This window comes from Oryzias melastigma, linkage group LG22 (assembly GCF_002922805.2).
Source record: "Oryzias melastigma strain HK-1 linkage group LG22, ASM292280v2, whole genome shotgun sequence".
Lineage (NCBI taxonomy): Eukaryota > Metazoa > Chordata > Actinopteri > Beloniformes > Adrianichthyidae > Oryzias > Oryzias melastigma.
The window spans coordinates 6,304,697-6,320,321 of record NC_050533.1 but is presented as its reverse complement, the minus strand read 5'-3'; the positions used below and the strand labels follow the sequence as shown (position 1 = coordinate 6,320,321).

General features: G+C 36.1%; 1 protein-coding gene across 1 annotated transcript in view; it reads left to right on the top strand.

Annotated features, from left to right (window-relative positions):
* The first annotated feature begins 1,431 nt into the window (after positions 1-1,431).
* stag1a (stromal antigen 1a) overlaps positions 1,432-15,625 on the top strand; it is a 44,099-nt gene continuing 29,905 nt past the window's right edge. Inside the window, exon 1 of the mRNA XM_024270115.2 lies at positions 1,432-2,245. The gene's annotated coding sequence lies outside the window, so the exon portion shown is untranslated. The remainder of the gene's footprint in view (positions 2,246-15,625) is intronic.

The window sequence follows — 15,625 nt, the reverse complement described above, 5'->3', positions numbered from 1 at the left end:
GTTTGTGTTAAAACACTTTTATAAGCTCAGACATCTTTTATGATCTTATCTTCCGCTCCACAAAAGCTTTACAGACAGACTGCAATATATATTATCTATTGTTGCTCAGCTGAAAGAGAATGGCTGTGATTTTCTGATATCTGCTGAGTTTAAGTTGCACTTCGTGGTCTGCTGACAGCCTTTCGTCTCACATGTTGCGACTAGGAGACTATGCTGAATTTGGTGCTGTTAAATGGCTTTAAGCTGAAGTTCCTTTGAGTTCACAAGAGTAACTTCTCCCAACATTTGGACATCAGAGGTCAAAACTTTAACTTCAAAGAATGATTTTTTTCATAAAAGTGAACAATTTTAATGATAAATTATGTTTTTGAGACACAACAACAGGTTGTCTGGGGGTTTTTATTCAAACACAGAAGCACTCGCATTAGCCTGCTTACAGAGAGCAGTTTGATTTCTGCTTAATGACTTTGAAGTTTGTCTAATGTAATTAGGGGAAATCAGGCCTTCTCTGTTTGTCTGGAGCTCTCTCCCCTCTGGACCGTTGTTAGGAAGAGTAATGTGAGGACATCCAGGCTCTGTAATTGGGTTTATCCAGATTCAGCTCAGGGCCAAAGACATGTTTGAATGTGTATTAGTCAAAGTGGAGGTAAAAGAAGCACCTAAACGAACTTTGTTTTAAAAGTGATTTAAATACAAACATTTTTTTTCATTTGGTTTTCTTTATAGTAAAAACAAAGCAAAAATGTGTATTTAAAAATGTGATAAGTAACATTGAATAAAAAAATGTCTGTGTTATTTTGTTATTTACATTTTTACTTAAGAAAAAAATGATCATTTTTCTAGGTAATGTTTATCTATAAACGCAAATTAAACTTAAAACAACATTTTTGTTGTTCAAATTGAAATGATTGTCTAAGGTATTTGGGTTTATTAAAGCTTTGTTTGGCTCCGGGGTCTGCAACCTTCGACACTTAAAGAGTAATTGGCGTTTATTTCTTACTGAGTACACTCCGGAGGAGCCACAAAATCTGACTTTACCCTTTGAAAAAAATAGAGAAATTGATTTATATTTGAGTTAAAGTTACTATTTTCATAAATAAAATGTTGGTTTTTGGCATAAATAAAACATACACATACAGAGAGAAAATGCTATTACTAAATACAACTACTTTCAACAGAGTAATTTCTGTTCATGACTTCCTTTCAAAATAAATCCGTCACATTGGATCATCTCAGTGCAGCAAATATAGTGATTAAACAGTGATTAAAAAAAGTTTATTTTACTTTTTTGTCAGAAATTTGTAATTCTAACAAACTAAAATTAAAACAAAGTTAATTAATTGACTTTTACTGTATTTTTTAAACATTTGGCACACTTAAAATCCTTTAATTTATTCAAAAATAGAAAATCTGCTGTGACTTAATTCTGGTTGTGTTTTTATTCTTCATTAACCAGAGAGCCACAATGAAGGAGCCAAAAATCACATTTAGAAAAACTAATTTAGGAGTTCTTTTTGTTGTTATTAATATTATGGACAATTTGCATTTGATCTCTAATGTTGAATTGACTCATGCAACAAACAAAAAGAGAGGAAGTGGTGTAAATTAAAAATCAGAATAAAGAAAAAAAAACCTATGAAGATAGTAAAAAAAATGATTTACATTTTAAAAGTTTGCAAAACATAAACAACACCGTAAATGAATAGATTATTACTTAAAATATTTAAAAATTCCCAGTAAAACACAAAAACAAGGTTATTTAAGAAGGCGGGAGCATAAATTAGGCTTTAAAAAACGTAAAATTTTAATTTAAAATAAAAGCTCCCAGTTGGAAACTTTTGGCTTCCTTCCTGCACTAATATAAAAGCGTCATTTTCAGTTGACTGCGTGTTAGATGTTGTAATTATAGTGGGACAGAGGAGCTCTGCTGTGATGCTGCTGGGGTCCTGCCTCCCCCCTTCCTCCCTCCTCCCTTCCTGCCCGCACGCGCCCCCCGGAGGCGCGTCTCCGCTGCATCGGAGTGTCCGCCAGGGGGCAGCTGTGTCCCGGTCTGAGGCTGCGCCGCTCCCGCTGCATCGCAGAGAGGAAAATACCACCAGATGGCGGTTTAGGATTGCTGCTCTTCTCTCAAGGCGCGGTTCCGCTCGCACGGCCAATTTTCAATATAAATATCAGAACCAATTTACAACCAATTTCGATTTAATATCTGGGAATGTGGTGATCGGTTCGGCGATGGTCGTGAAAGGTGAGTGCGCGGTGTTTTTGTCGTGTTTTGGGCGCTGCAAAGGGAGGCGAAGAGCTGATTAAAGATGGTGGACGCGGACGGGGAAGGCTGGAAGGTTGGGGGATGGGCGCTAGCGGCTAGCGGAGGTGAATGCGCTTTCTCTCCCGTCCTCAGTTTCATTATAGCATAGCGGAGCTCCTAGCTTGTGAGCTAGCTCCAAAAATCGCTATTAGCATTTTTTTAAATAGCTGTTTTAAACGTTTTGTCCTCAGTTTATCTTGTCAACAAATAGAAGCAGTGCCGCGTGACCGTTTTTCTCCCCTTTTCTTTGCGGGCTGGAATCACAGCATCACTTTCGTCCAAAGCCTGTTATTTGGATGTACAGTATCGCCTTCCTGAGTGACAAACGGTTATGTTTATAATCTGCTATAAAATGCTGCTGCTCTGCCTTAAACCAAATGACAGTTTTATCTTTTTTCCTGCACACCCACATCTTTAATACTTTCTGTCAGCATACCCCCTTCCCCGTTATTTTATTTATTTTTAAGCCTCCTCACATAAGCCATAAACACGTTGCTTTTGTCAATCAATGACAACACGTGGGTGCCTTTTGAAAACCACAGGAAGGGGGTCCTTGCATGGTGGAAGACACTATTATGGCGCTTCTTTCCCCTTCCCGCCCCCTTCCGTGCGGGAAACAGGCAACGCTTGAGCGGGGAAACATGAGTCACATCATGGAGGGGGGCGGATTCAGTCCTCACCACCCATCCATCCATCCACCCATCCAGCAGGCTGACCCTGCCTGATACAGTTCACCCCGTGCACCGTCGGCGGGTCAGTTTCCCGGCAAACGCATGAATCTCAGATTTATTGCATAACTGCTTTGTTTACAGTTGACCACGTGACTTCTCTGCTGGCTGTTTTGGTCTGGCAGGCGTCTGCTTGCCAACTTTCCCTCCATGTGTACACAATCTACACTTCAAGTGGCATAAATCTCATCACAAGCAGCCTGCAAAACCAGAACAACACGATAGATGACTTAAAGCTGATAAATAATGATTATATTCTGTGGACCTCAGCAGGAATCAGCTGATTTGCAAACCTGTCATACAAAGCAATGTTTTTCATTTTCGTTTGTATTTAGCTCTTATCTCTTAGTGCCTTATATTTTAAATTATTACCATGATTTGAAAATGTAAAAAATTGAGTTTAATACGTGCGACTAGTCGACTATTATCGACTAATTCAATTAGTCTTTATATTATATAGAGTCATGGAGTTATGCTAGCTTTTTTGACTTTTTTGGCATTTATTAAAATCTTTAGACTATTTTGGAGTATAGTTAATTTTTCATCTACATGCTAGCTATTTTGGCTAATTTAGCCTTTTTATATGCTATTTTGGAGTTTGGCTAATATGTCAGCTATGAGGCTGGATGGCTCAGTGGGCTTCAATCCCCAGGGTGTCCACTGATCTCCATCCAGATTGGGTCTCTAGGCAAGACCCTTGACGCTACTACCTAACTGGGTCCCTGTGCCCTTCAAATACAGGGTTGCGTCAGGAGGTGTAAAAACTCTGCCAAATCTTTGATGCGAAAACAGTGGGTGCTGGTTTCGCTGTGGCGACCGGAAAATGGGATAAGCCGAAAGGTGAAGAAGAGGAAGGCTAATATGTCAGCTACATGCTAGCTGTTTTGGCAAATTTAGGCCTTTTCTTCAGTTTTTTACGCTGTTTTAGCAAGATTCAGCGGTTTCAGCTATCAGCTTCAGTGTTTTTAGCTATTAATTTCAGCAGCTTCACCTATCAACACTCTCATCTTCAGTGGCCAAACTCAGTTTACAGCATTCACACTAGTATTATTGCATGTAATGCTATATATCTAGTTTTTAGTTAGTTCAAAGCTAATGATAGTTAAGATGTGTGCCTTACATCCAGTTTATGCATGACCCGATCAGTCGACTCATCGGAAAAAATAATCTGTGATTAGTCGACTATTAAAATAATCGTTTGTGGCAGCACTAACCAAGAACAACATTTAGTCACTGAAAATATGTGGAGGTAATAGAACAATCTGCATCTTGGAATTGCATGTAGCCAACATGAATTTCCATGTGCTTGGTTGGATGTAGGGCTGCCACAAATGATTATTTTAATAGTCAACTAATCACCAATTTTTTTTTCTTCCGATTAGTCGACTAATCAAGTGCAAAGTGTAAAGCACATCTTAACCATCATTAGCTTTAAACTAACTACAAATAAAGATAATTAATATAACAGTTTAAACAAGATTAAATAAAATGAGGTCGACATCTGAAACAAGGAACTATTTTTCACAAGAGATAAAGTTTTGCTCTCACTGACTCAAATATAACAAATTTGCATTTTTTTTGGTGCTGAACGCTCATAACTTTGTTCAACTTTACTAGACTCTGACTCCATTTAATATAAAGTAACGACTAATTGACTATTAAATTAGTCGTTGACCATTTTAATTGTCGATAAGTCGACTAATCGTGGCAGTTCTAGTTTGATGCACAAATAACATCAAATTAAAATACTATTTGCATGAACCTATAAGTTTTTAATTTACTCTTTTAAATTCTAAATATCAAGGAAACTTAAATAAAATTTGCAATAAAAAAAACAACTTGATAAATAACTTTTTTTTCCAACACAAACCAAATACTATTTCAATAACTGCAGCAGCTATTCTGTCTTATTTTTGAATTTTCCCTTACCAACAGCAGCACAAAAACAAAATACATGAAAAAAAATAGTTTTTATGGATTTGGAGTAAAACAAAAAACAGAGTAAAGGTTTAGATTCGTCTAACTAATAAAGCAGTCTCATAATTGCTCATTCATATACTCCAGGATCTGTCCAGCCAATTAAATGTAATTTGTGAGTAAAGCAGGAAGTGTTTATGGATTTGTTGCTTGTGTTCTAATGGGATTCCCAATACAGTGATTCCAAATGTTCCACTAGGAGAACCTGGTTATTGGCATTGATGAGGTTATTTAATGTGTGAGACAACGCTTGTTTGAATGTTGCTGCAGGTCATATGAACCACTACTGCTATAGGACATCCCTCAGCCGGATACGGATCTTCTAGGATTCTAACTACAAAGGCGGGTTATCTGAGGATTTTATTGTTTGTCTTGAAGTTGAGTCAAGGCGAACATGAAGATTTTAGTCCAGGTGCCTTGACTCAACTTCAAGACATCACCTGTACAAATTACAAAATTCTTCGATCATATCAGTTTGATTTATTTAAAAAAAATTCCCCCAAAATTTAAAAACCAATTTTATTTGGTATAAAAGAACTTTTTGTGATACCTTGGGATGTAAAGCTTAAACAAAGGTAGAAACTTTAATTTTTTTAGCTCATTAAATTGTCTTTAAAGCAGATTTTTTTCAAATGATGCAAGCACTTTAAAGGAAATTGGTTAATAGATTTGATATTTTTTGGAGGTTTTTTAAGGACTGTCAAAGAAAAACAATTGTCCACTCAAATACTTTTTTAATCCATCAAAAACTAAAAATCCTAGATCCCTACCCCATACCATTTGGTATTATTTAAAAGCACCAAATATCCTCTGTAGATATTAAAATGGACTAATTCATTAATATGTAGTGTTTGGGAGATTTTCAGGTTTAGAATTCTCTTTTAGAGGACAAATTGGCTTTGCTGGTTGTCAGAATTTAAAGCAGCTTTTGGAGGATTTCATTTTAACGGAGGTTATTACACATGCGTGTAAATGCTCTTTCTTGCATAATAAATGAATTTCTCAGATGGTTGTCGATGTGTTTGGAGAGTTATCTGGTATCTGGTTAATTCAAACATCATGATTACGGCTATTAACTTTGAAAGCTAACTTTGGAAAACATAAAAGGAAAACGGCTTCCCTGCAGTTCAGTGCAGCAGTCAATGTTTGTACGGATAAAGATCAGTGGATTGTGTAATGGTTTCAGCATTTGTCTGGGCTTATTAAATGGTGACCATGATTTAAGATGCAGACCGGTGAATGTTACTGCTTCTCTTTTCCAGCTTTTAGTGGTTTTTCAGGCCAGCGGACGGAATACTAAATATAGAGCAAAACTATTTTCCCATTGCTGCTAAGTGGTCAGTTTAAAAACCGGAAAGCAGTCTCTCAAGACTCACAGTTTAGCATCACTTTTTGCTGTAAATTTGAAGGGGAAAGAGCTTTTATCAAATGATAATGTGCTGAAAACATTTGGTAGAGCTCAACTGTCAAGGCCACTAGGATGAAGATGTTTTGCTCAGTGAAAATCAACAGTATGCTTATGGTATTAAAATAAAAACCTGGAGATCTAATAAAGGAATTCTAATGTTTATTGAAGGAAAATCCTGGTAGAATGTGCTTTTCTGTATGCAAGCAGAAAACTGTCACACTTCTGCTCCATCAGATTTGTTGAGGGCATTTCTGGTTCAGTGGTTTCCTGTTTCCCTGATGTATCTGTGATGAAATGGAGACAGGGTGAAGACACCTTCGAATGAACCAGACACCCTCTGTTTTAACTCCCAACACTTGTAGTCATGCAACAGCTGCATTTCCTTAATGCGGGATCAATAAAAGTTCTAAATATAGCTCAAATTCCATCTGCGTGCTAAAATCAATGTTTGGATTAGATTCTAATTTACTGTTTCTTGTTTGCAATGATCAAGCAAAGTATTGTCATATTTTCTGTTTTATTGTACGAGTTTGTGAAGTATTGGAAGCAGTTTGACAAAATCAAGTCATTAAATCTTTGTAAGAACATTTAAGGAACAGAGAGATTAAATATTAAACAAAACAAAAGTGACTCTTTATATCTTTATGATGGATAATAAAAATTCTTAGAATGTGCAGTTTTTTTCTATTCAGGCTTTAAGCTAGCATCAAATTTAACCTGTAACAGTTGTAGTCTATCAGCTTGGATGAATAAGGAAGTTGGGCGTTTTCAGATGGAGCTGGATTGTTGTCATAATAATTATCAGATTTTGGAACGCGTTCAAACCGGTTCAGTGAGCTTGTTAAAGTGAATCTGTTTAACGTTGAGCCTTTAGTGAGCTTTATGCTGAGTGGTGGTGAAAATGTTCCTTATTTTCAGTTTTTGTCTTATGAGTTTTTTACTTTTTTGTCAGTTTTGAAGCAAAATTAAACAAACGATAAGCAATGAAAAGCTCATAAAAAACAAGTCAAACTGATACTACAGTAAATGTCTTTAAAAATAAAAAAAAATGTCTTTTGGGTTTTTATTATGTTCTAGTAGCGGTTTTCTCATAGTAGAGGACGTCTTTGCAAAGGAAAGTATGTGAACCCTTTTGGAGTACCGTAATTTATGTACAAAATGACACATGGTGGGTTTTTTTAAAATCTCAACATAAATCATATTAATGGAGAAACACATTGGCTGCTTAAATCACACCAAAATATGTTTTCATGTTTTTACTGAACACAATCATGTGTCCAGTTTATGCATAAAGCCAAGTAATTCCAAAGGGTTCACATATTTTCCCCTGTAACTATATAAAAGAATTTATGATTAAAACTGAATTTCTGAGTATTTCTTTATTCGAATTGCATTGAATCAGAAAACCGGATACTTGAAAAAGCTCAGACTAATAACGTACTTACTAAATGGGGGTGAAACATCCTCTGTGTTAAGGGGTCTTACCAGATCAAAACCATTTTATCACAGTAAGTGCTTCAGATTCTGTATAATAAATTATTATTTTTCTGTTTTTTTTTATTTTTCATTTAGTTAGTTGTTTTGAAGGAAAATAATTTTAAGAGTATCTAAGTCTTTTGTTTGGAAAATCTCGAATGATGTTGGCTCTTCGCTTTTTAGATGAAGACAAATGTGTTTCGTTTAGGTCTTCAAGATATTAGAAAACTTGCGATTGACAATTTGACTTTCGATACATGACCATGTAGCAAATCAACAAATACATTTCCATTGTACTGCATCAGTTTTATTTGAATACATTCAACATAACTTAAATTATACTCCAAATGACTCCAAAAAAAGGCAAGTATCTAACATAAAATGTCCGTCCGATTAGTGAAATTTGAAAAGGGCTCATTTATTTATTAAATATGTGAAGCTGCTACAAGATTGTTTTTGCATGTGTAAACTTTTAAGATAACCATTTATTGGAATTTAAGACGCCTTTTCAATACATGTTCTGCACAGTGTGACATCGCGATGACTATAAATTTGCGATATGTTATATTAATATTTTGGTCAAACGCAGAATGGTCTTTGTAGCAGTGTGGAATAAAAGGCTGCCATAGAGCAGAATGTTTTAGCAGGACCGAATATCACAGCCAAACTACTCAACAGATTTATGGTTATAGTTTAATGGGATTTCCTATTGAAAACGCTTCATTTGAAAATAAGTTTGTCAGACAAAAACAATTCTAAAAATAATGCAGCTGTCGACCTAAAGGTATTAATTTAAAATAAACAAATGAATATAACTTTACTGATCCCACAAGGAGGAAATGGATTGTGAGGAACTTTGTTAATAAATGGTGAAAAAATTAAATATTTGATAAATCCTTTTTTTTTTAATCAACAAACCTGTTTGTATTTATTATGGAGGATGAAACCATAAACTCATGAACAAAACGTATTGTGAAAAAAACAGTAATCTGTTGCATCACAACTGCTTCATTTCAAAACTGCAAACAAAATGATGTGTTTACATCTGATAAAATGTCAGAAAAAAAGCAGTGAAGACTCTTAAAGCACTAAAACTAGAGTAAAAAAGAGGGAAGCGTAACAAAAAAAATTGAAGAAAAGGTGCAAAGGTGCTCCGTGTTTTGCTTTTAATAAATAAAATAGAAGCTATGATGCATTATTGATTTCCTTGGCACATTGAAGTTTGGGTTTGATATCCTGCTCATAAAGTTTGTGTCAGAGAGATGGTTCAGTTCTGGCCTTGGCCTTTTTAAAGATTTCATTTGTCTTTCACGTTCAGTGCAGCTTAATCTAAATGTGTCTCCGGATTACACCTACAGATCCTTAAGGGGCCTTTATAAAGACACGGCAAACAATCGTATTTAAGGAACAACACATACCACCTCCTCACCGTTAGATGTAGCATTGTTTGTTGTAGCCATCAGTGCTGTTAGGACTCAGTTTTATTATTGATTCGCTGGATTGTGCCAAGATAGATTTTTTTTCTTTGCTGTCGAGTGCTGTCTAAGTGGTTAGAAGCACTTGTGATTTTTATTTTGTGAATAGACTGTAGACTGAAAGTTGACAGGTTTAAGATTGTTTTTGTAAATCACGTATATGTATCAAAATTAGAAATATTTGCTTGAATTTTAGATCTCACATATTACAATGTAAAAGTTGGATTAAAAAAAATGGTATGGACTCAAATTTAGTGATTTGAAATGGACAGAAATTATGCAAATTATACTGTAGTTACTTGGGATTGGAGATTTAATAGATTAAATTGTATAATCAGAAAAGCTGGAAACCTGTCTTTTTCCTTCTGCTGACTGCACATTATTTTACCCACATTTACTGCTTAAAAACTAGCCAGCTGTGGTTAGTACACTTGGGAAGCTCTTAAATCAATTTGAGTTTATCGATAAAATCAATCAAATAAAATGAAAATATTAAAGTTATCGGTGAAAAATATACCAAATAATCTTTTCTTCAATTAAAAACGATAAGTAAAGGACAGCAAATTCTGGAATCTCCTTATTTTGCAACCATGCTTTGCTTTAATTATTTATTCAAGGCTTTTTTTAACAGGTAGAACAACTCTAAGTTGCTTTGCTTTGCAGTGATTATGACAGTTCAAAATCCATTATAAAACAGTCATAAATAATGCAAGTTTGATTACTAAACCTAAAAATCCCAGCTATGGATTTACCAGGCTTCTTAGAGGCTCATGAGCTTGGCACGTAAATTTAGATAACAATAAAAATGGATCATAAGCAGTATTTTTGATTTAAAGTTTTGAAAATGTTTGATTTAAATAAACGTCCAACAAAAGAACACCTGGAGGTACTTGGTGGAAAAATTCCACGCAGTTCTGGTATTTTATGAGCAGTGGAGTAAAAAAAAAATATATGCAAAAAGAAAAACAAGGTATCAATGTGGATACTAAAAATTACAAACTAAACTCGAGCTCAATGGACCTCTTTGAGGTGGAACACATAAAGGAACAATGGCGGATATACCTGAGCTGTAACGCTTTGATGGTTGGCTTTGATGTTTGTAGGGATCATCTCATCCCCACATGGTCTTTTCTAGTCACTCAGCGAGTATTTGTGAAGATTCTCTCAGAATATTCCAGGATTCACCTCTTTAGTACGATTGTACTTCAAAGGTCCAGCTAGAAGACGTTTCACTGCTTATCGTAGAAGCTTCTTCATTTGTGTTGTCAATTTTTTACTTAAAGTTAGGGTGTATTCAGACTGGAAAAATGATTTGTTCCGGACAGAGTCCACTTATTTGGGTCCACTGGAGATTTCTGTTCCAAAGCTTGTAAACACAACCACGTGACCAAAGGTCTCTTCAGTCATTGGCCAGCAGTTACATGGTGGGATAAAAAGAAAAAGATGGAGGTGCTGCAATTTGCAAATCCTTGCCAGGCTTGTTAACTTGTGTTCACTATGTTGGGACAGCAGGCGCATGCTGCAAGGCGGTTACTAGACGCTATGGCTATGATGTACAGTGATAAGTGTTTGGGACAACAACAGATTTTCAGGAAAACAATGTGAGAAGCAATGTGTATCACATTAAAAGTTGTTTTAATGAGCCTGCATCCATTCGACCACATTTCAGTGAGTTGCTGTTGCATCGCTGTCTACGTTTGTCCGCTAATGACGGACTACGGTAGCCTTTTCGGTTCAGTTGTTTTGGTCTCAGCATGGACTGTATTCAGACTGAGGAATTTGAAAGTGAACTGAAGTTCAGTGTGAGTGGGAACAAATCAAGACCACCTCAAAAGATGGGTCAGAGACCGGTTCCTGGTCCTGAACAAAGGATCGTTTGCACACATTCAGACTGAAACTCTGTTCCAAAATTATTGGGGAAAGGAACTCCATTTTAGTTTAAGAAAACCAAGTGTGTCCGGTCTGAATACACCCTTAACCCTTGTGCTATCCTAGGTGTGTTAACGTTGGGACTGGGGTCATCTGTACCCAACAATACAGTGTGCAGAACCTTTTTTTTTCTCAATGATTCTTGATTTTCACTGGTGTCCATGGCAGATATGAAATCCTGTCCACATTTGTCATGGGATGGATAACACGTCAATGTAAGGCTAGGGTCATCGGGACCCCTTACAATTAAACAAGGGCTAAACAATCCGATTTCATGCGTGCAGATATAAGGTTCATCAGAACAGTTGTCTGGTTTTTTTTTGCTGGGGGAGCTCAGTGCCCATTATTGTTTTTTTGTTGGTGTTGCAGGTGTGAATTAGACCGTAGCCGACTGGGCAAATCTATTAAAACAGAGGGGGCTTATCTGACTCCAGAATTTGATCCTCAAAGGACTATCTGTTGATGTTGTGGCTCTTCTATAACTGTTGTTTAGTTTTTCCTATAAATACCATAGTCCAGATTGCTCTGCTTTGTCTGTTCCTTGAGGTAAACCAGCGTCCGACTCTGTGTTTTGCAGGGTTTGAAATGAACAGGAATGTTGTGTTTTTGAATCTCTTTTTGAGTTTCTCAGACACACCTGACACATGCAGGAGAACAGGGCTGTTTTTTTGTTGCTCTCCTTCTTTCTTTGGCTCGCTTCTGCAAATTCTCCTTTGCTTTCAAAGTCCAGCTAGGAAAACGGTCTTTTCTTTGTCAGTTCATTCTAAGTTTGTTGGTATGGTGGTGTCATGTTCTGATTACTCCTAGCTAAGGTTGAAGAAGATACAGATCCATGAGAGTGGGTTTCCTGTATGATTCAATGCTCAGATTTCTGATTTCCTTCATGTGTTTGGAGCAGTTTTCGGAGAGGAAATGATGGTCCTTGTCATTTTCCGGAGTGAAGCAGACATATCTGTCCAGTGTGTTGATGTGACAAGTGAATTTTTTCACACACTTGGTGTGTCTTTCACAAATCTGAACCAATGTGTAGATGCAGTTCCAGGGAAGGATGTCAACACTCTTTCCATATACAGATGGGCTACTGTGAATTTGGATGTAGAATTTAGGTGAATGTGTTCTAGTGCCAGCTTGGTTCTTTCACACAGGGTTATATTCTGTTCCTGTTTTGTCTTCTCTATCTTTATTTAGGGGAAATATCTATGGCAGGAGTGTCAAACTCAATCGCACAAGGGGCCAAAATCTAAAGCACACCTTAGGTTGTGGGCCGAACAAGATAAACATTTAATGAACACACTAAAACTACGTTTTAAAGCCATAACTTTTTAGCATAATTATGAACAAGATATATAGCATTACCTGTGATAATGCTAATGTGAATGCTGTAATCTGAATTTGGCCACTAAAGATGCTAGTGATGATAGCTGAAGATGCTGAAATTGACAAAAAAGCTGAAGTTGATAGCTGAAATCACTGAAGCTAACGGATGAAAACACTGAAGCTGATAGCCAGCTAAAATAGCTAAATGCCAAATGAGCCGATTAAACCAAAAAAACTTGGATTAGTCAAAACAGCTAGCATGTAGCTGAAATATTAGCTAAACTTCAAAATAGCCTAAACACTGAGAAAAGCCTAAATTAGCCAAAACAGCTAGAAAGTAGGTACAATATTAGCTTAACTCCAAAATGGACGAATAAAACATTAAAAAAAGCCTAAATTAGCCAAAACTGTTAGCATTTAGCTGAAATATTAGCTCAACTCCAAAATGGCCTTATAAATTTTAGCAAATTTCAAAATAGTCCAAAAAGCTAGCAGAATGCCAATTTTTAAAACTTTTAAATCGTAACTTTTTAACAAAATCATGAAAAATGAATAGTTAGGAATATTATTCCAGAATAAATTAACCTAAACATTAAATAACTTTCAATATTTTACTCTCCATAAAAATAGATTTTGTCAAAATTATACAAGTTAAAAATAAGCACAAGATAACATCTTAGCCATTAATAACGATAAAATAAAATGATCTGGAGGGCCGGATCCGGCCCCCGGTTCTTGACTTTGACACACGTGATCTATGGGGATCATCTTGATCCATTTTGAAGTTCTTGGTGTTGTGGTGTACTGTGTGACTCTAAAATTACAAAAACAAAAGGAAACAAACTCAGATAGAATGTGCTCCCTATAAACCCGCCCGTGTTTTGTATTCCTTCACCTTGGTGAAGCTGTGTTTTAAATCAACCATCTGCTTGACTCTTCCTGTGATTCTTTGAACTGTTCTCTGGATCTGAACAGTCATATTTTCCCCTCAGCCGCCTGCATATTATTGTTAGATAACAGATTTTTTTTCTCCTGCTCTTGCTTTGACATCTGCCTGCTCACATTAGCCGGCTTCTCCTGCTTTCCTGTGAAATCTTTGACATTCCGGCAGATGATTAGGAAGTAATAACGGGTGTGAGGACTAATGGCCTTCTCGAGCCGACTGTGTCGGTGTGTTTGTGTTAGTGTGTGTGTGCTGTTCTCTATTAGCAGTGAATGTGGTAAAGGCTGTAAATCTGGGCCAAGGTGAGACGAGAGCGAGCCCAGACAGATGAGAAGAACAAATTAGTTTCTTTCTATTTCACTCCCCCCCCGTCTGCTCTCCCCTTGTTGCAGTGCTGTCACACTTTCTCTTTCTTTCCCCCCGACCTGCTCCCCCACCTATTCTTCCCCAAACCCTCCCCGCCTTTAGACTCATGCGGCTCCATTTTACGTCGTCTGCAGCCATGCAGGCAACCATTGCACACAGCGGTGGAGATGATTCATCTGCTCTCCTTTATTCTCTAAATTACACTCACAAATAATCACATTATTAACATTTTATTAAGAAATAATGCTGTTTTTATGGATTTTGTAATTACAGGAATAAAATATACTCTGTTTAAAGACCCAGTCCAATGAAAATTGGGTTTTTAACATGTTCTTGTAGCATTTTTCTTATGATTGAGGACATATATAAAGGCAATTAGGATTAAAGCTGCATTTCTGAGTATTTCTTTTTTGAAACCGTGATGAATCAGAAGCAAACTTCAAAATACAAACTTCAGTTGGCAGGCCAGAAGCTCCCTGCTCCGCTCCATTCAGATGCATCCGCTTGCAGACAAATAGATCCATGCACGTCTTTGTTTTCCTTGTCCGAGCTGGTATCTAGATCAAAACTGTACAGATGGATTCCTCAGATACTGATCCCCATTTTTGTTGCATCAATAATCTTAGGTTGAAGTTGTATTAGGCTGTAAGCTAGCAGGAGAGAGTGTAAACAAAGGGATGATGGGAAGTGTGGGCAGGCTTACACTATGCCAGGAGTCACACCCACAACTCGGAGGCAAATTTCTGATGAACTTTTGCTGTTCTATGGAAACTATGTCCCAGAAAAAAGCAGTTTAAAAAAATGCCTCAAAATGTCATAATCTTAACTAAAAGACCACTGGGAACGCTTTTACAATAGATCAAATGATGATCAGAGCGGAACTTTAATTATCAACTTTTAGGAAAAATTGAAATCAGATTTCAGGCTTTTATTTTGAAATTTTCCTGTCATTAGAGGAAATAGTATGAGCAGTACTACTGGTACTCTGATACTGCATAAAGGTCCACTGATACAGCTACAGCTTCTCTTCCTTAAAATGTTTTCAAATGCTCAAAAATAAAGTCGAACTATAATTATAACTACATCCCAAACACAAAATAATAATTAATAAAACAGTATTTTTTCATAATTTTTTTACTCAAAGCAGATACAAAAATCTTATTTTATATCCATATTTTTATTTATATTTCACAACCTATTTAAAGCTTACAACTTTGCCTCAGTTTGATGTTATTATGAAGGACCTGGAAACAAAATCACTAACTTGTAACTGTTTTTATTTATCAATCTGTTTTATTTCATCATATTTATTTATTTTTAACATATTCAGTGGATCTCAATGGGATTTTTTTTCCTGGTTAAGTAAAATAAAAATATTTCAAACATTAATGAAATAACTAGAATATGCAGCTTTTATTAATTTTGGATAAATACAAGTTTTGGGTCAGCTTGTCAGCTACTCATGTTTACATAAAGTTTTGTTGCAAAGCTGCATGAAGCATTTTTTTAAACAAAAGGGATGGGTTTAAACTACAGAAGAAAATACTTTCTTTTTGTGCTTTTCATTTAAAGCTTGAATTCATTAGGAATAACAGTTTGTTTTTGACTAAACCCTACATTTGGGTTTGTTTTTTATGGCCCGCAGCATCAGGTACTGATGGCAAGGACCATATTATTTTTGCTTAGAGTGAAAAAATGTAA